A 22,443-nucleotide genomic window follows, 5' to 3' on the forward strand; every position below is an offset into this window, starting at 1 on the left:
AAGAAGCTGAAGTTGAACAGTTCTATGAAGACCTACAAGACCTTTAGAACTAACACCCAAAAAAGATGTCCTTTTCATTATAGGGGACTGGAATGCAAAAGTTAGGAAGTCAAGAAACACCTGAAGTAACAGGCAAATTTGGCCTTGGAGTACAGAATGAAGCAGGAGAAAGGCTAATAGAGTTTTGCCAAGAGAACGCACTGGTCATAGCAAACACCCTCTTCCAACAACACAAGAGAAGACTCTACACACGGACTTCACCAGATGGTCAACACCGAAATCAGATTGATTGTATTCTTTGCAGCCAAAGATGGAGAAGCTTTATACAGTCAGAAAAAACAAGACCAGGAGCTGACTGTGGCTCAGATCATGACGTCCTTATTGCTAAATTCAGACTTAAATTGAAGAAAGCAGGGAAAACCACTAGACCATTCAGGTATGACCTAAATCAAATCCCTTATGATTATACACTGGAAGTGAGAAATAGATTTAAGGAACCAGATTTGATAGAATGCCTAATGAACTATGGACAGAGGTTCGTGACATTGTAGAGGGGACAAGGATCAAGACCATTCTGAAGAAAAAGAAATGCAAAAAAGCAAAGTGGCTGTCTGGGGAGGCCTTACAAATAGCTGTGAGAAGAAGAGAAGCAAAAGCAAAGGAGAAAAGGAATGATATACCCCTTTGAATGCAGAGTTCCAAAGAATAGCAATGGAAGATAAGATAGCCTTTGTCAGTGATCAGTGCAGAGAAATAGAGGAAAACAATAGAATGGGAAATACTAGAGATCTCTTCAAGAAAATTAGAGATACCAAGGGAACATTTCTTGCAAAGATGGGCTCAATAAAGGACAGAAATTGTATGGACCTAACAGAAGCAGAAGATATTTAGAAGAGGTGGCAAGAATACACAGAAGAACTGTACAAAAAAGATCTTCATGACCCAGATAACATAATGGTGTGATCACTCACCTAGAGCCAAACATCCTGGAATGTGGAGTCAAGTGAGCCTTAGGAAGCATCACTATGAACAAAACTAGTGGAGGTGATGGAATTCCAGTTGAGCTGTTTCAAATCCTGAAAGATGATGCTGTGAAAGTGCTGCACTCAATATGCCAGCAAGTTTGGAAAACTCAGCAGTGGCCACAGGACTGGAAAAGATCAGTTTTCATTTCAGTCCCTAAGAAAGGCAATGCCAAAGAATGTTCAAACTACTGCACAATTGCACTCATCTCACATACTAGCAAAGTAATGCTCAAAATTCTCCAAGCCAGGCTTCAACAATATGTGAATTGTGAACTTCAGATGTTCAAGCTGGTTTTAGTAAAGGCAGAGGAACCAGAGATCAAATTGCCAACATCCGCTGGAGCATCAGAAAAGCAAGGGCGTTCCAGAAAAACATCTATTTCTGCTTTATTGACTATGCCAAAGCCTTTGACTGTGTGGATCACAATAAACTGTGGAAAATTCTTCAAGAGATGGGAATACCAGCTCACCTGACCTGACTCTTGAGAAACCTGTATGCAGGTCAGGAAGCAACAGTTAGAACTGGACATGGAACAACAGACTGGTTCCACATTGGGAAAAGAGTACGTCAAAGCTGTATATTGTCACCTGCTTATTTAACTTACATCATGAGAGTACATCATGAGAAACGCTGGGCTGGAGGAAGCGTAAGCTGGAATCAAGATTGCTGGGAGAAATATCAATAACCTCAGATATGCAGATGACACCATCCTTATGGCAGAAAGTGAAGAAGAACTAGAGAGCCTCTTGATGAAAGTGAAAGAGGAGAGTGAAAAAGTTGGCGTAAAGCTCAACATTCAGAAAACGAAGATCATGGCATCCGGTCCTATCACTTCATGGGAAATAGATGGAGAAACAGTGGAAACAGTGTCAGACTTTATTTTTCTGGGCTCCAAAATCACTGCAGATGGTGACTGCAGCCATGAAATTAAAAGACACTTACTCCTTGAAAGGAAAGTTATGACCAACATAGACAGCATATTGAAAGGCATATTACTTTGTCAACAAAGGTCCATCTAGTCAAGGCTATGGGTTTTCCATGATTCATGTATGGATGTGAGAGTTGGACTATAAAGAAAGCTGAGTGCCGAAGAATTGATGCTTTTGAACTGTGGTGTTGGAGAAGACTCTTGAGAGTCCCTTGGACTGCAAGGAGATCCAACCAGTCCATCCTAAAGGAGATCAGTCCTGAGTGTTCATATGTTGAAGCTGAAACTCCAATCCTTTGGCCACCGGATGTGAAGAGCTGACTCATTGGAAAAGACGCTGATGCTGGGAAAGATTGAAAGTGGGAGAAGAAGGGGATGACAGAGGGTGAGATGGTTGGATTGCATCACTAACTCAATGGACGAGTTTGGGTAAACTCCGGGAGTTGGTGACGGACAGGGAGGCCTGGTGTGCTGCAGTCCATGGGGTCGTGAAGAGTTAAACACGACTGAGCGACTGAACTGAACTGAACTGACATTTTAGCTCAGTAGTAGTAGTAGTAGTATGAATGTCCCAGGTTGTCTAGCTGATTCTGATTTATTAGAGTTCAAAGACATAGCAAGGGTTTTGCATTTTGTTCTTTGTTTCTTTGCTGACTATGAAAATAACTAATAAATATATACTGTATGGAGGTTTTGAGTGTGCTTGCATGTAAAATCAGCTATTTCTTCAAATCATTGGCAATAAGTAGGAGGTGGTTATCCTTTGGCAGGGACTAAGACCTTGGGATCCATTTTATTTAGTAGCAGAGACTTCTTGGAGAAGGAATGCTTGAGTATTCTATGGGTTGTGGACTCTCATTCATTGACATTTGAGAGTTTTATTTCCAGTAGGTGGGTCTTGTTAGAGCACTTTGGAAACTTTCCTGCTCTAGAGAGCAAATATGATCCTTCAAGATATTGCAAATAAGTAATGTCTTGGATGTTAAGCCCTCAAAGTTTAAATTTTAAGTAATGATTTTTCCTTTACAAAAATATTCCTTCAGTATTATTGTTCTCAAGCAGCAACCAAGGGCATTATAATATAGTTACAGAAACATTTTGTTTTTTTTAAATATAAATTTATTTATTTTAATTGGAGGCTAATTACAGTATTGTATTGGTTTTGCCATACATCAACATGATTTTATAACTATTATGTGTTTGTACAAAAGAAACTCTCCCAGTTTTGTTTATTATTAATATGCCCTTTGTCAGTTTAAGAAGTGAGCATCAGTATTTCTTTATGGTTATATTTTGTACCTTTTCTTTCCTGGTGAAAAGGTAATACCTTTTTACATGCTTATTGATCTGTAGTATTTATTCTTCTGTGAAAGATGTATGATTCTTTATCACTTTTTGTTTGAGGTTTTTCTAATGGATTTGCAGTAACTTATGTATCAAGAGCATTAGCTGTCATATTTCTTGTTAATATTTTACCTGCTTTATAGAGCCTTTTAATTATGCTGATGGTGTTTTTAATTGAACCAAATTTTACATTTTATTTCATCTAATTAATGTTATGATTTTTTTTTTACTATTGTATTAAGTAAAGACCTATGCATCAAAGAGCAGTTTAAGTATTCCCCATAGTTTATTCTACTATGTATGGTTTTTGCATTTACCACTTTGTCCAGGCAGCAAAATGGATAAAGCAGAAAATTTGAAAGGGACAAACTGACCATTGCAACAAAATTAATTTCTCACTTTTTGAAATTTAATTTACCACTTCAAAAATATTTATTACAGCCTCTCCTATAGAAGCACTTTGATCAACTTCTGTCTTCTCAACCCAGGTCCCTTCAGTCATTGCTGTATTTGGTACAGCCTGATCTCCAGGCCGAAACTTGCAGAGGTCCTTTACTAATTCTTTCCTGGGCAGAAAATACTTTAGGAGCGTCAGCCCAGCAGTTGATGGGATGTGACTTTACTCATGTCACCATTAGCCTAACGGCTGATGTCTCTGCACTGACTCTGGGCACCACATATGCATCAAATTCCAGATTTCTCCTGACCTCTGACACATCAACTTGGTTCACAGGATTGGTGTGTTTGCCTCAGATGGCTCCTTAGTGCTGTATTTTCCTGCTCCAAGGCTTCTTACACCCTGCGAAGGTTTTTCTTGGGATCCTGCCTCTTCCCCTGATTAACCCTTGGCAATGGACCGATCACCTAGAACCTGACACCGTCTCCTGCTTGATCCTGAGCATTGTTTTCTCCTTGGATCTGTGCCTCTCTCAGCTTTACACATGAGACTGGACCTAAGAATATCAAAACTTGCCAAAACCAAGCCCAAAGTCTCACTTTCTTTCAAATATTGTGCGCTGAGTGTGGTCTGCCATTGGGAGGTACACCCGATATCCAGATTATAACTCAAATTACAATGTCAACTCACCCACAGAAAATTTACAGATTGATTTGGCTAAAACGTTATGAAAGCAGTACTAAGAGGCCCTTTTCTGCCTTTACTTTTTTTGTGGGGGAAGAGGGTATGGAGATCTCCGTATGTAATAGTCCCAGAATTACCCTTCTGGTAAGGAGAAATCTTTGGGTTTTTAAGATAAAGGTGGTATGGAAAGTCCTGATTGCTTTTCTAAGCATCCTTCCTTTGTATCCCTCTGCTAGGCTATCTTAGCCACTAACGATGCATCATTACTGTCTTAAAGGGGATCTTGAGGACTAGTGGCTTTTGTAGGTAATGATGGGAGTTTTGGAGTCTCATTCTTGCTGATGGCTTTCAGTGCCAACCAACTGTGGCTCCCTATTGGCACGTCTTCACTTTTTCAGAAGATCTTTAATCACCCTTATCTGAAGGGGAAGCAGGAAAGAATTCCCACCCGCTTTGAACTCTTACGGAATTTGTGGTCTGTATCAGCAATTTGCCACTGATGACAGACCGTCTTGTGTTAACCTTTGGTATCTGGCCTTTCATTTTCCCCTAACCAGGTTGAGACCTGCCCTGTTTAGCCCCTGGACTACCTCAGGAACCTTGATTGGTTCACAGGCCGAGTTGGCTAAGACTTGTTTCCCCATCATCCTGTGTCCCTATCCCCCAGTTCTCTTCCTTCTGCTTTGTCCGCACTTGAGAAATAAATGCATGCCGCCCTCAGCTGAGCAGATCTCCTGGCGGTAGGAAGTGGAGAGCTGCAGAACCCAGCTCCCCGTCTCCACCCCTAGTGAGTGGCCCCCTGGGCTACGGCCGTGGGAGGACCGCCTTCTTTAGTTTAACACCAATGATCCATACAGGAGGACAGTCTGCTTTCTCTTCACTCAGCCAGGATTTAGTGAGTACTGGTAAAGCACAGTTTGCACCGGAGTAGTTGGAAAATGGAGTCTGCCCTTCCCAATCTGTGCGCAATCTGTTAGCAGCTAAAAACAAGTGTTAGCAGTTATAATTACCATCATTTTGTCTCCATGCTTGGATCACATTCCAGGTGTTCTAGGAGTCGGTCCATTTCCTCTCTTTCCCCCTTCAAGTCTCATGCCCTGTTTCAAGCAGTTGTTTCAGAGGGCAACTGTGTTGTTAAGATTCGCCTCCTGTATCGGTTCAGAACTCTTTTTGCAGTTTGCGTCCATTAGTTTCTTTGAACTTGGCTGTCCCGAGTTAGAAAGACCTTGCCGAGGTGTGGCTGCGTCTAAGAACACTGTTGAATTGGTGCCATGGTAACGTTTGCAAAGTAGCTACTGCTAGGATACGGCTCTGACACTTATTACTTTATTTGCATTTCAAACCACCTGTTCCGAAGATGAAAATATACATGAATGCATATTCCATTCTGGATAAAAGCGTAATATCTTACTGTTTAAGTGAACTTGTTGGGTTTTTTTCCTCCCTCTGGCTGTGAGAATCAAATTCTGAGCTCAGAGCCTTTGTTCTGATCTAAAATAGGAACCAGGCTTGGGATGTGGACAAGATCTGTTGGTTTCTTTACCTGAGGTGGTGCCAGAGCCCCTCCTTGGGAGGCTCTCCCTTCTGTGAGAGGGAGGCCCCTGCGAAGGGAGCAGAGACTTGACTTCCCCAAAAGGAGGCGCTTTCTACTAATAGCCCTGCAGCTCCTGGAGCGGGGAGGAGCTCTATACTTTTTGTCAAACCTGGGTTACTACGTGCTAGCAGTTTCCCTTCTCTTACACATTCCCTGGGATACTCTTGCTATTAATACGCTTGTGGTTGCCTCCAGTGTTAAGACAAGTTTTGCCCCTGAATCAGCTGCAAGAGCACCTCGTCCCTCTCCTTGCTTCCCCTCCACCCCCTCCATCTCCACACCGTCTCCTAGGACACTTTACGTGTTGACAGTCATGAGTCATTGTGCTCACCCTCATTATTCCCACTCTCCTCTTCCTCAGCCCGCTTGAAGGACCGTGTGGTGATCACTGTTACGTATTTCCATTAGTTGCCACCCAACGTCCTTAAGCATGTATCAGTTCAGTCGTTCAGTCATGTCCGACTATTTGTGACCCCATGGACTGTAGCACGCCAGGCTTCCCTGTCCATCAGCAACTCCTGGAGTTTGCTCAAACTCATGTCCATTGAGTCAGTGATGCCGTCCAACCATCTCACCCTCAGTCGTTCCCTTCTTCTTCAGCCTTCAGTCTTTCCCAACATCAGAGTCTTTCCCTGTGAGTCAGTTCTTCATATGAGGTGACCAAAGCATGTATACTATGCTAAAATATATGTGTGTATACACCGTGCTAAAAATAACTGTCAGGGATGATGGAAGCACCCAGAAGGCTTCCTGCAGCAGCATCACTACTCAATTTGTTTTTCATGGTCAAGCTTCCAGTCTCCACAACAGCAACAGTCCTCTTCTCCTCCTCTTGAGGGCTCCTTTTAGCTTAAATATTTCATGTTGATCTTTGTGCCTTTTATGGGTCTCAAGCATGTTCATTACCTCCTCAGCTAGCTAATTTTCAGTGAGATTTTCTTTCGTTGATGCTTGTTCACGCTATTGAATCCCATTCCTTCCACATCATTGGCCGTTGGTCTTGCCTTTCTGTCTCTACTTCCTGCTTCTATTTTCACCTCCTAACTCAATGAACTGGTAAATATAAAACCAAAAGTTGATCCTCTAAGTTTACCTTTTATTTGACCTCAATAAATGATATTCCATTAAAAAATATTACCTTAAAAATGAGCCTCTATCTACCACTATATTTATTTACCAATTGCATTTTAGGGTAATTTGAGAAATAGGCAATCCCAATTAGGCAGTCAGTTTTTAAGACAGGTCTAGTGAGGTGTAACTGACAAATAAAATTGTGTATATTTAGTATATATAACTTGATCTTTTGATGTTCTTGTACATTGTGAAATAATCATAACAATAAAGCATATTAACATATCAGTCATCTCACATGTGCAAGAGATCCTGCAGTGTTTGTCTTTCTGTATTTGGTTCATTTCATTAACATAATGCCCTCCAGATTCATCCATGTTGTGGGAGATGGCAGGGTTTCCTTTTTAAAGGCCGAATAATATTCCATTGCATGTATATACCATGTTCTTTAACCATTCATTTGCCGAGGGACATTTAGGTTATTCCCATATCATCACTGTTGTGATGATAATTCTGCAATGAATAGAAGGGAGTACAGATATCGCTTTGAAATCCTGACTCTGATACTTTTGGATAAATATCCAGAGGTGGGATTGCTGGATCATGCTGCTGCTAAGTCACTCTAGTCGTGTCCGACTCTGTGTGACCCCATAGACAGCAGCCCACCAGGCTCCCCCATCCCTGGATCATATGGTAGTTCTATTTTTAATTTTTTGAGGAACCACTGTACTGCCTTCTTAAAATGGCTGTATCAGATTACATTCCCACCAACAACAGATGATGTTTCTCTTTTCCCCATTTTCATCAACACTTGATATCTTTTGCCGTTTTGATAATAGCCATCCTAACAGGTGTGAGGTGATATCTTACTGTGGTTTTGATTTGCATTTCCATGATGATGAAAAACATTTGAGCACCTTTTCATATACGTGTTGATCATTTGTATGTCTTTTGAGAAATGTCTCTTCAGGTCTTCCCCCCCACCTCCTTTTTTAAGTCAGAATGTTTTGTTTTTGTTTTTGCTGTCAAGTTGTATGAGTTCCTTATACATTTTGGACGTTAATCCCTTATCAGATATGTTGTTTGCAAATATTTCTTGCCGTCCTGTAGGTTGTTTTTTTTACCCTTTTTCTTTTGCTGTGCACCTGTTGTTTGATACAGGTCCACTTGTCTATTTTTATTTTTGATGCCTGCACTTTTGGTGTCACAGACAGAAAATTATAGACAAGATTAATGTCAAGAAGCTTTCCTCCGTGTTTTCTTCTAGTAGTTTTACAGTCTAAGCTTTCACACATAAGCCTTTAATCCATTGTGAGTTGATTTTTGTTAATACTATGATATAAGTATCCAATTTTGTTCTTTTGCATGAATCACCATTTTTAAGTTATAGTTTTTAAAATACCTGTTTTGTAAACTCTAAAGGAGATTGACTTTGCAAAACTTCATTTAGATTGCACAGAATGACTTTTAAAACTGAATTTAATCACAGAGAAACAAAATCCTTGATCACTGGGTTTCTGCTCACAATTATTATTGCTGAGTTGAGATTTACAGGGAGGAAGGAGGGCTGTAGAAACGTCTAGATTCCCAGATAGACTTCTGTCTTTGTTAACTTGCCATGTTTCATCTTCAGTCAGATGAGTTATGCTATATGTTATCTATATAAAGTAATATGAAATTATGATGAAGACGCTTACAAAGGCTGAATTCTTCTACACTGATATATGTAACAATACACTTTTACTTAGTTTAGTTGTAAACAAAGATTTGTTTCTAATCTGTATTCTGGCATCCCAGTTTGGGATGTATCCAAGATGGCTTATGTGTTGCTAGCTGCTGCTTATAAGGTGACATTTTCTTTGGATGGCAAGAAGTAAAGTAATCTCTATTTTATTGCTAAAATATTTTACTTTTATTTGAATGTACTGTGCCCAATTAATTCATTGCTTTACTGACACTGAATAATAATGCCCATATTCATATACCAGTAACAGACTACTTAAAACTACTTAAAAAAGAAACTGAAGAAAAAGAATAAGCTTGAAATAAATAAGAGCGGTGTATTTGGTGGATTTAATGACGTTCACTATAGAATTAGTTGGGATGAGAGAAATGTTAGGGTTGAGAGGAAAGGGATATATATATATATCCCATATATATGTTTGTATATATTTATACATACACGTATATGGGTTTCCCTGGTGGCTCAGATGGAAAAGAACCTACCTGCAATGCAGGAGACCGTGGTTCAGTCCCTGGGTTGGGAAGATACCCTGGAGAAGGGAATGGCAACCCACTCCAGTATTCTTGCCTGGAGAATCCCATGGACAGAGGAGCCTTGCAGGCTGTAGTCCACAGGGTCACAAAGAATTGGACTTGACCGAGCTATATATATATATATATATATATATATATATATATATATATAGCTTTGGATGGCAAGAAGTAAAGTAATCTCTATTTTATTGCTAAAATATTTTACTTTTATTTGAATGTACTGTGCCCAATTAATTCATTGCTTTCATTGCAGTCTGGCTGACACTGAATAATAATACCCATATTCATATACCAGTAACAGACTACTTAAAACTACTTAAAAAAGAAACTGAAGAAAAAGAATAAGCTTGAAATAAATAAGAGCGGTATATTCAGTGGATTTAATGACGTTCACTATAGAATTAGTTGGGATGAGAGAATATATATATATATGGCTTCTCAGGTGGCACTAGTTGTAAAGAACCCGCCTGCCAATCAATGCAGGAGAGAGAAGAGACACAGGTCTGGTCCCTGGGTCAGGAGAATCCTCTGGAGGAAGTCACAGCAACCCACTGCAGTACTCTTGCACAGAGAATCCCATGGATGGAGGAACCTGGTGGACTGAGCTGTGGTCTACGAAGTCGCAAAGAGTTGGACACCGCTGAAGCGACTTAGCACGCTGGCACATGTATGTATATAGCAAAGGATGAATCTTCTAGTTTGGGGTCGTGAGAAGAATGGCCACAGGGTGGCAGCGCAGACTAGAGAGCAGGAAACTTTCTGTTGGACCCGGCGTTACTTTACTAAAACCGCACTTTGTGTGCACGTGTCGCCCCCGCCTTGTTGAAAACTTCTAATTTTATATTGGCATATAGTTGATTAATAGTGTTGTGTTAGTTTCAGCTGTACAGCATAGGGTGTGTGCGCACGGGCCTAGTTGTGTCTAAATCTTTGCGACCCCGTGGACTGTATCCACTGCCTATGGGATTTTCTAGGCAAGAATACTGCAGTGGGTTGCCGTTTCCTACTCCAGGGGTCTTCCTGACCCAGGGATCAAATCTGCACCCCCTGCATTGCAGGAGGATTCTCGATCGCTGAGCCACTGGGGAAGCCCATATGCTATACAGTAGGTCCTTGTAAAACCACACTTTTTTTTCTCAGAATTCCTCCATGTTGCTTTCCCCATTATCCTAGATAAACATCAGCAAATGTTCAGAATCAAAGGTCACTCCTAAAACTTAAACTGAGGAGAAGTGCAAGATGAAGCACTATCTTTACTCCTGGAATCTGTAAGCTATTTTTGCCTAAGCTTTTGATGTCATATCCAAGATATTATTGTCAAGACTAATGTCATAAGCTTTTCCTTCTAGAGATTAAATTTAAGCATTATACTGGAGTGGGTAGCCTTTCCCTTCTCCAGGGGATCTTCCCAACCCAGAGGCTGAACCCAGGTCTCCCACATTGCAAGTGGATTCTTTACCAGCTGAGCTATCAGGGAAGCCCCTTTATTTATAGAGTCTGTACAGAGGCACTAAAAAAGTTTCAAACTATCTGTGAGGAAGGTCCAACTTAAGTTACTAAATCATCATACACTAATAATTTTGTAAAATTTGATGTAAAATATTGTATTAAAAATGAACAAAAAACATTGAAATCAGAAGATTATTTTAAAAATAAGTAGTTCAACAGATACAACTGGATCAACAAATACAAATTAAAAATTTTTTAATAAATATAAACAGAACACTTGTCTCTTTTTGCTATTTTTGCCTGAGCTTTTGATGTCATGTCCAAGAAATTATTGCCAAGACTAATGTCATAAAGCTTTTCCTTGCAGAGATTTTATAGTTTCAGGCTTTAAATTTAAGTCTTTATAATCTATTTTGAAGGTTTGGTATGTGTGTATGTGTATGGTTTAAGGGTCCAGTTTCATTCTTTTGCTTGTAGATATCCAGTTTTCCTAACATTATTTGTTGAGGTTATCTCCTCCCCATTGTATGATCTTGGGCATCCTTGTCAAAGATCACTTTTTTTTTTTTTTGGCCATGCCATGTGGCATGTGGAATCTTAGTTCCCTGACCAGGGATCAAACCTGTACCCCTTGAACTGGGAGTGCAAGTCTTAACGCCTAGACCAGCAGGGAAGCCCCCAAGATCATTTGACTGTGTTTGCATGATTTGTTTCTGGGCTTTCTAGTCTTTTCCATTGGTCTATGTGTCTATGTAAATATAAACAGAACAAACATCACACAGAATAAAAAGAAAAAAAGAGTTACCAAAACTACATATGTTGTTTATTGAAAGCATATGTATACGTGATTAATGTATATAGATGGTTAATATAGAGAATTGCTATTACTATATCCTACAATTGTATTAAAACATTTATGAAGGATATAGTGCCATCTATGGGGTCGCACAGAGTTGGACACGACTGAAGCGACTTAGCAGCAGCAGCAGCAGCAGCAGTGAATCTCTATATTCAACGTCCTATACATGTACATTTTATTTCCACTATGTATATCCATTTAAAAGGTTTTTACTGTGACCAACTTGCTTCTTGCTTGTTACTTTATCCCATCTAGGTTGAACAGCTTGCTCAAACTTAATGTTTGTTTTAATAGCATCGTAATAGAGAAAGCCAGTTTCTAGAGGTATGCTCATAGGAATAGAGGAAGAGGTTTTGAAGCAGTTTCACCACCTGAAGATACTCATTTTTTAAAGAAATTAATTAATTTTATTTCTGGCTGTGCTGGGTCTTCCCTGCTGGGTGGGCTCCTCTCTAGCTGGGGTGAGTGGGGGCAGCTCTCTAGTTGCAGTGTGTGGGCCTCTCATCGTGGTGGCTTCTCCTGTGGTGGAGCATGGGCTCTGGGGTATGTGGGCTTCAGTAGCTGTGGCACATGGGCCAGTAGTTGTGCCCTCTGGGCTTTAGAGCACAGGCTCAACAGTTTTGATGCATGGGCTTAGTTGCTCTGTGGCTTGTGGACAGAGAGAATACTCTCTTCCTGGACCGGGATTAAACCCATGTCTCTTGCATTGGCAGGTGGATTCTTTCCCACTGAGCCACCAGTGAAGCTCTAAAGATACTCATTTTTAATGCTTTTTAAAAACAAAGCAAGTGATGTAATATTTTAAAAATTCATTGTCAATGCTTCATTAGTGGCCGGTTCCAACAATTTATCCTGTAAAAGTGAAAAGTGAAAGTGTTATTTGCTCAGTCATGTCTGACTCTTTATGACCCCATGGACGTAGCCTTTCCCTGGGATTTCCCAGGCAAGAACCCAGTAGGGTGGGTTGCCATTTCCTCCTCCAGGAGGTCTTCCTGACCCAGGGATCAAACCTGGGTCTCCTGCATTGCAGGCAGGTTCTTCACCGTCGGAGCCACCAGGGAAGCCCTGTAAAATAATGTTACATTTAAACTATCTTTCAACGAATGGTTTCTGGTTCCATGAATTTCCTGTGCATGGATCTTGATGGAGTATAAAAATTTTAACCATTCTATCAGTTCTGTCAGGTGTTTGGTAATCATTTTGAGTAGATGAGCAATATCAAAATCATTACCTGCTATGTGGATAATAGTTGTTAAATTATTAAACATAACGTAATCTGTGAAAACTGTCCTTTTATGCTTCTAATGTTTATTTTGACTTTTCAGTCATCTACTACCGGAAAATATGGTGTATTTCTTCCTTGTTTGAAAATATTAAGATTATTAACTTGACAAATATATTTCAGAAAAATAGGCAAGTCTGGCTGTCTAATACATATCTTTACAAAACTGAGCCCAAACATGTTACTTTTCTATTGGTAACTCTTGAGTTTCTTCAATGTGCAGACATTCTCTACAGAACTTTTTTCCTAGATAACCAGTGTACCTAGTATACCATTACAGTTGTTTGTGATCAGCTTCCATATTATCATATAAAGAGAATACTCTCAAATGGAATGCATTAGTTTTTATGTAATTCATAATTTTTATATCACTAAATACATTATGGAGTTTGGTTGACTTTTCATAGTAAGATTTTCTTTTTTTTTTTGCAGTGCAATTTAAAAAAAAATTTACTGGAGGATAATTTCTTTACAGTGCTACAGTGGTCTCTGCCATACATCAGCTCGAAATCAGTTATAATTATATATATATATATATATGTCCCCTCTCTCTCGAACCTCCTTCCCACCCGTATCCCATCCACTTAAATTATTAATGGGTGCCAGGCTGGGCTCCCTGTGTTATACAGCAGCTTCCCACTAGTAATCTATTTCAGACTGTTTAACTAATGCTTAAAATAGCATAGCTAATAATTGGTAAATCTGGGATTTGAGCACTCTAAAATTCTCTACTTTATACCACAATCTCTCCATCATATCTTACTTTTTAGAGAAAAAAGAAAATAATCTCAGTTTAATGACCTAGCCTTAAGATAGGGAAAAGTCATATTTCAAAAGTGAGACAATGATAAAGTCAACAAAGAGAAGAAAGTGTAGGAAGAGCATGTCATGAGAAAATGATAAGTATGTGTGGGAAAACAGCTGAAAACGTTTTTGGCGAGAGAAAAGAAATTTTAAAAATCAGCTTTATTGAGGTGTAATTTACATATAATGCACCCATCTCAAGTGTACAGTTTTATGAGTTTTGACAAAGGTATGTACTCGTGTTACCATCATTACACTAAAAATGGAGAACATTTCCATCAGTCCCAAATTTCCTCCGTGTCCCTCCCTTCCCCATCAACCACCCTCCCGTGTGGCTCTAGGGAAGTATCATCTCTTTGCCATTACTATAGACTAGATTTGTTTTTTCCAGAGTTTCACATAAAAGGACTCATGAAGTATGAACTATGGGCCTTTTGCTTATTCCTTAGCATGATATTTTTGAGATTCACCCTCATGATTATGTATATCAGTAGTTTGTTCCTTTTTAATACCAAGTAATATTCCATTGTATAGATATACTATATAATTCATTTATCTGTTGATGAACATTTGTATTGTTTCTAGTTTTGGATGATTATGAAAAAAGTTTCTATGAACATTCACGTCCAAGTCTTCGTGTGGACACGTGCTTCCTTCTTTTGGACAAATACTTAAAAAGTGGACTTGCTAGGTTGTATGACAAATGCATCTCAAGTTTCCAAGAAATGCCAAACTGTTTTCCAGAGTGGTTTGTTATCTGATATTCCCACTGGCAACATATGAGCATTCCAGTTATGCCACATGCTTGCCAACACTAGATAATGTCAGTGAAAGGAAATGTTTAACATATCAATTTAGAAAGACAAGTTTCTTTTTTAAAAAATATTTGTTTATTTGGCTGTAAAAGGTCTTAGTGGTGGCACACAGGATATTCGTTGCATCATGTGGAGTCTTTTATTGCGGCTCATGGGCTCTCTGGTGGAGGCACACAAGCTCGAGAGCTCCTGGGCTCAGTGGCTGCAGTGCACATGCTTAGCTGCTCCATAGCATGTGGGATCTTAGTTCCCCAACCAGGGACTGAACCTGAGTCCCCTGCACTGCAAGGACGATTCTTAACCACTGGACTGTCAGGGAAGTCCCATAGAAAAATGAGTCTCTTTTAAGCTTGTCATTTGACAAGAAGGGAATGAATAGCAGATAAGATTCTGTAGTACTTCTGTTTCTTCATTTGGATAGTTAATGCCCAGTGAATTTCCAAGGGCACCATAATTAGCAAGAAATTTGATACTTACCACTGCTTTCATCTGCTGTTGTTCCGGTCTCTTCCAAATGATGTCATTGATAGTGCTGAGCTCAGTTCAGTCTTCTCCCTCAATTAGAACAGAGTATGTGGCAGCTGAGAAAAAATATTATGATCTTAGACTCAGTAGAGGAAAAGGTGAGCTCTGAAAATGCTCCAAGTGGTTGCTGTTGAGAAGCCTATTGAGTCTAATTGTTGTTTCATTATTGATTTTTTTTGTCTTTATAATATTGTTTTGATTGCTGTATAAGTTTCAGGTATATAGCACTGTAACTCGACATCTATATACACTATGAAATGATCACTATCACAAGTCCATTTACTATCCATTACCATTCACAGTTGACATCTTTCACCCATTTCTTCCACCCCTCCCCCCCAAGCTCCTTCCCCTCTGGTAACCACTAATCTGATCTTGTATCTATAAGTTTGTTTTTATTTTATTTTGTTTGTTCATTTGTTTTGGTTTTTTGGGTTTCACATAGAATTGAAATCATATTTGACTTATTTCACTTAGTATAATACCTTCAAGGTCCGTTCATGTTGTCACAAGTGGCAGAATTTCATTCTTTTTTATGACTGAGTCATATTCTAATATGCTACATCTTCTTCTCCGTTTATTCATTGATAGATATTTAGGTTGTTCCCATATCCTGGCTATTGTATATAAATCTGCACTAAACATAGGGGTGCATATACCTTTTTGAATTAACTTTTTGGTGCTCTTTAGATACCCAGAATGGAATGGCTGAGTTATAGGATAGTTCTGATTCTTTGAGGGACCTGCGTACTGTTTTCCATAGTGGCCTTTCCACCAATTTATAGTCCCACCAATACTGTAGGCTTCCCTTTTCTTCATATTCTCTCCAACACTTGCTATTCTTTGTCTTTTCAATAATAACCATTCTAACAGGTGTGAGACAATGTCTCACTGTGGCTTTGATTTGCTCTTTATAGGTAATTTATCTTTTCTCTGATAACTTTTAAAAGACTTTCTTTGCCTTTCATATTTTATAGTTTCCAGTGTGATGCATTTAAGGTATAGATTTAGCTTTACTTATCCTGCTTGAAACTCAGATTTGCTAATTTTTGCTTCCCATTAATTCTGGAAAATAGCCATAATTTCATAAAAAATTTAATGCATACTTTGTTTGGAAATAGTTTTAAACTTAGAAAAAGGTTGCCTAACTAAAGATAGGAACAAGGAACTCTCCTAGACCTTTTATCCAGATTCACATATTGTTAAAGTTTACATGATTTGCTTTGTCACTGTGCTCTTGATATCGCTTTGTTCTCTCTCTCCATCTCTGTCTCTCTCTGTATTTTTTGAAGTATTTTGGTTTATTCATTATTTTTTAAAATATTCTTGTCTTCCATTGTCTCTTCTTTTGGAACATGAATTAGGAACATGTTGATCTTCTTATTTATCTGCATGATTCGGTTTGTCTGTTGTAATTCCAATTATTCATCTTCTAGTGCCACATTTTAGGTATTTTCTCCAGAACAGTCACCTAGATCTCCACTTTTCTCTTTGTTGTTATTGTTTAGTCACTCAGTCATGGCTGACTCTTATTTTAATCCCACGGACTATAGCCCACCGCGCTCCTCTGTCTATGGGTTTTCCCAGGTTTAAGAATACTGGAGTGGGTTGCCATTTCCTTCTTCAGGAGATCTTCCTGACCCAGGAATCAACCCACAGATTCTGCACTGCAGGCAGATTCTCTCCCACTTAGCCACCAGGGAGGCATTCCACTTTTCTCTACAGGTCTGTTAATCTGCTGTTTAACTCCCTTATTGAGTTTCTAAAATCAATGAATGTATCCTTTCTAATTTTATTTTTTCCTTATATTTTATTCCATTATATATTTTTGGATTTTTCATCTTTAATTATTTTAATATTATATAGTCTATAACAAATAATTCTGTTATCTTTAAAGTTCTTGGGGAGTTAACTCTGTTTTTTGTTATTTCTGCCTGTTCTTGGTGGATTGTTCTTTTGGGTGTTGTCAAATTTTGTTGTCTCAGTCATGCTTGCTGGGGATCCTGGGTGGCCCATGTTGAAGCTATATCTCTCCAGACAGTGGTTCTCCATCTTTGCTACTCACTGGGATCACCAAGTGAGCCTTTAAAATTAGGATGGCAGATTGAACTCCAGTCCAGTGAATGCAGATACTCTGAATGTGAGGCATCATTGTTTTTAAAGCTCCACAGTCAAGGTTGAGAACCACTGCTTTGGACAGTGTTTGCCTTCCATTTTTACAGGAATTATACATGTGTTTCCCAACCTTGATCACTTTAATTTCTCAGCTCTGGGTTCCTGAACACATAGGTAGAATAATTTTTTTTTAACAGTAGAAAGACATTTTTAATAAAGAATATCAGCATACCAATTTGATTCTTTTTGTTTTTTTTCTAATTTCATTGAAAAATAACTGACAAATGTATATATTTGAAGTGTAAAAGGTGATGATTTTATGTATGTATACACTGTAGAACAATTACACAAGATCAAGCTAATTAATATATCCCTTGCTTCCTGTATTAGAGTTAACTCTTTATTTCTTATGGTAAGAATGCTTAAGATCTGCTCTCAGCACCTTTGAAGCATGCAAGTATACAGTAGCATATTATTAACTATAATCACCTTGCTATACAGTATTAGATCCTCAAGACTTATCTAATAACTGAAAGTTTGGCCCTTTGACCTGCATCTTCTTATTTGCTTCTCCTCCTAACTTGGTAATGTAACAGAGCAGGACAGCGCAGCTCTTAGCAGTCAGTCACTGCGGTGCCTCATTAGTCAGGCACCCTGTTTCTAGGCAACGGGTCTTGCTCAACCATTGGTCAGTGCCTCAGTGGTCCCTGCCCATAAACAGCCAGTTGTCAATGAGCGACCGTTAGTTGTCCTGCTCAGCTATTGGTCATCGCCGCAGCGGGTCCTGCCCACAAGTAACTATCAATGAGGGACCAGTCCAGAAGCAGTTCAGCCAGCTGTCAGTGGTGTGGTGGTCGTCAGGTGGAGAGTGAGGTAAGAGACAGATTTAGGACTTCTCTTGCGGGCCCTCCAAGAGAAGGAGGAGGGCCAGCCTTGGGCCAGCGGTTGAGCTGGAGGGCCCAGGGAACAGACTGGGGATTACGTCCTGTGGGGCTCCAGAGCCCTCACGGACGCCCTCCATTAGCCTTGGTCCAGGCCTTGAGGGAGCAGGGAACTTCTCCCTCATGTCTGTCTCTGCGACCTAAGAGCAATGGCTGTCTGTCTGTCACAGTCTGTGAGACCTGGTCTCCCCCATTTGGGCGGCCTGAGGAGAAGGAGGGCCGGTCGGGCTGGATGCCTGGCTCCCTCAGGGATGACAGCTGGGCAGCGTGTGGGAGCCTGGCCCTGAGGGAGCTGCCAACTGAGCTCTGCCTCCTCTTAGCCGGGAACTGGGACCTTGGAGGGTGGAAGCTGTGCCTTGGGACCTTGCCCTTTCTTGTCAGGCAGAGAATAACTTTCGTTTGGTAGAGACTTACAGGAACATCGTTAACCTGACCATGACCTGAGCTCAAGAACAAAGGATCTGACGCCAACAAGTTTGCAACAACTAACCACACTTGCTCCCTCACCTTTTGCTTTTAAAGGGGTTTGCTGACAACTTTCAATAACTTGGGATTATTGGGGCATGAGCCACCCATCTTGTGTGAACCTGTAATAAATCTCTCTGTCCCAAACTCTAATGTTTTAGTATTGATTGGCCTCACTGTGCATCAGGCACATGGATTTGCGATTCACTAACAGTAATTGCCATTTTATTCTGTTTCTATGAAATCAGGTTTGTTTTGTTTAGGTCCCACTTATAAGTAATACCATACAGTATTTGTCTTTCTCTGTTGTCTAGATTATTTCATCTAGCATAATGCCTTCCAAATTCATCCATGTTGTTGCAGATGGCAGGATTTCCTTTTTTATCTCTGAATTAATATTCCATTGTGTAGATATTCCATATTTTCTTTATCCATTCATCTGTTGGTGGACGTTTAGGTGGTTTCCATATCTTGGCTGTTGTGAATAGTGCTACAGCGATCACAGGGATGCATATATCTCTTCTAGTCACTGATTTCATTTCCCTTGGCTATATACCTAGAAGTAGTATTGTTGGATCAGATGGTAGTTCTATTTTTTATTTTTTGAGGAACCACTCCCCTGTTTTGATAGTGGTTGTACCACCAATAGTGTGTTCACTGTTCTCCACATTCTCATTAATGCTGGTTAACTTTTGTCTGGTAATTGCTATCATAACAGATGTGAGATGATATCTCACTGTGGTTTTAATTCCCATTTCCCTAATGACTAGTGATGTTGAACACCTTTCCATGTGCCTTTTGGCCATTTGGAAAAATGTCTATTCAGTCCTTTACCCATTTTTAGTTGTATTATTTGCTTTTTTCTGTCATTAAATGTGTGAGATCTTTATAGTTTTTAGATATTAACCCTTTATCAGATATATGGTTTGCAAACATTTTTTGTCTTTCTGTAGGTTGCTGTTTCAATTTATTGATTGTTGCTTTTGCTGTTCAGAAGCTTTTTTGTTTGATGTAGTCCAACTTGTTTATTTTTGGCTTTTGTGCTCTTGGTTTCTTAACCCCCCAAAAGTCATTGCAAAGATCAATGTCAAGGAGCTTTGCCTCTATGTTTCCTTCTAGGAGTTTTATCGTTTCAGGCTTTACATTTAAGTCTCTGATATTTCACACTAACTATGAATGGTGTAAGATGAGAGGGGTCCAGTCATTCTTTTGCATGTGAATATCCAGTTTTCTTAGCACTATTTGTTGAAGAGAATGCCGCCCTTCATGCCCTTACTGTTATGTGTTCTTGGTTTACTTCTGGGCTTTCTACTATGTGCCAATGCCATACTCTTTTGGTTACTGTAACTTTGTAGTATAGTTTGAAATCAGAATGTGTGATGTCTCCAGCTTTATTTGTTCAAAAGTTTGCTTCAGCTACTCAAGGTCTTTTGTGATTCCATACAAATTTTAGTATAGTTTTTCTATTTCTGTGAAAAATGCCAGTAGAATTTTGATATGGATTGCATTGAATTTGTAGATCACTTTTGATGGTATAGACATTTTAACAATATTAATTCTTCTGATCCAAGAACACTGGGTTTCCAGTATTCATGTGTGTTTTCAATTTCTTTCGTCAGTGTCTTGTGGTTTTCAGTGTACAGATGTTTTGCCTCCTTGATTAAAGTTATTTATAAGTATTTTGTTATTTTTGATGTTATTGTAAATGGGATTGCTTTTTAAATTTCCTTCAGATAGCTCATTTTTTATGTGTAGAAGCACAAATGATTTTTCTATGTTGGTTTTTAATCCTGCTACTTTGTTGATTTCATTTCTTAGTTGAAACAGGTTTTTTGGGTGGATTTAGTATTTTTAATATATAAGATCATCTCCTCTGCAAACAGGGATAATTTTACTTCTTAACTTCTAATTTGGTTGCCTTTTGGTTGTTTTTCTTGTCTAATTGTGGCCATGACAGTGTATTGAAAAAGAAGTAGTGAGAGTGGGCATACTTTATTTATTTATTTATTTTTTCTTGACCTTAGAGAAAAGGCTTTTAACTTTTCACCATTGAGTAGGAAGTTACCTGTGGGCTTGTCATATATGGCTTTTATTATATTGGGGTATATTCCTTTTATAACTAATTTGTTAAGAGTTTTATCATGAAAGGATGTGAATTTTATCAAATACTTTTCCTGCATCTATTGAAATGAGCATAGGATTTTTATCCTTCAGTCAGTTCAATTCAGCCACTCAGTCATGTCCGACTCTTTGTGACCCCATGGACTGCAGCACACCAGGCTTCCCTGTCCATCACCAACTCCTGGAGCTTGCTCAAACTCATGTCCATCGAGTCAGTAATGCCATCCAACCGTCTCATCCTCTGGTATCTCTTTCTCCTCCTGCCTTCAATCTTTCCCAACATCAGGATCTTTTCTAGTGGGTCTTTTCTTCTCATCAGGTGGCCAAAGTATTGGAGTTTCAGCTTCAGCATCAGTTCTTCCAATGAATATTCAGGACTGATTTCCTTTAGGATTGACTGGTTGGATCTTCTTGCCGTCCAAGGGACTCTCAGGAGTCTTCTCCAGCACCATAGTTCAAAAGCATCAATTCTTTGGCACTCAGCTTTCTTTACAGTCCAACTCTTACATCCATACATGACTACTGGAAAAACCATAGCTTTGACTAGATGGTCCTTTGTTGGCAAAGTTTAATACACTGTCTAGGTTTGTCACAGCTTTTCTTCCAAGGAGCAAGCGTCTTTTAATTTCATGGCTGCAGTCACTCTCTGCAGTGATATTGGAGACCAAAAAAATAGTCTCTTAATTCTGTTAATACGGTGTAGCACATTTATTGATCTGCATATGCTGAACCATCCTAGCATCCCAGGTATAAATTCCACTTGATCATGATATATATGACCCTTTTACTGTGTCCTTGAATTCAGTTGCTACTATTCTGTTGAGAATATTCACATCTACGTTCATCAGGGACCTTGGCCTGTAACTTCCTTTTCTTGTAGCATCTTCACCTGGCTTTAGTATCAGGGTAATGCCAACCTCCTAAAATGAGTTTGGAAGTGTTCCTTCCTTTCAATTAGGTAGTATAAAGTTGACCCTTGTGTTTGGGGAGACTCTCCCTGCCCTAGGCATCTATGCTGAGATAGATTCCTTGTCATCTCTTTTTACTGAGAAAGAAGCCGTTTGAGGGCTTATAGAGATAAGCAGGGACTCTGATGCACTTTTTCATATTGAACAAAGCAGAGGCTTCATCGTCTACTTCCATATGACTGTGAAAACCCAAGCTTCCTACTTATTCATATCAACAAGTACTTTCTTGATAGCCTAAATGTCAGTGCCAATATAACATATCTATATTTATGTTCTTCCCGGGTCTGGGGAAATTTCTAGAATTTCCTCACTTCCCTGTGACTCATATTTTATTCAACAGTTCTGGATTTTGCGTGTGAGTGTGTGTACTTAGACCACAACATTGCTGGAAATAGAAGTCTTGCTCTGTGAGTCTGTTCTTCAGCGTCATGCCCTCCCTAACCTTGAATTCATTCTCCTGTTACCAGGTCTGCCTGAACCAAGTGTGAATTTGCTTTGTCTTTGAGCATCGTTCATTGGGTTTGCAAGCATCTACTTGGCAGCCAAACTGCTGGAATGTGTATGCATTTCTCTAGACTGTGCCTGGCCTAGTCTTGGCTTCGTCTTGATCCAGTTGGTCTGTGTTGCCAAGATCCCGTTGTGCTTTGAATTCCAGCCTACCTGAATTATGTCAACCTTTATTCTTTTTCTTCTGTCTCCAAGTCTCTGTCTTCATTGACTTGTCAAATTTAAGTCTGGTTTCAGTTTATTTCCTGGATTTGTCTTTCCACAAAGGACT

The sequence above is a fragment of the Budorcas taxicolor genome, chromosome 16, assembly GCF_023091745.1.
Source record: "Budorcas taxicolor isolate Tak-1 chromosome 16, Takin1.1, whole genome shotgun sequence".
NCBI classification, from domain to species: domain Eukaryota; kingdom Metazoa; phylum Chordata; class Mammalia; order Artiodactyla; family Bovidae; genus Budorcas; species Budorcas taxicolor.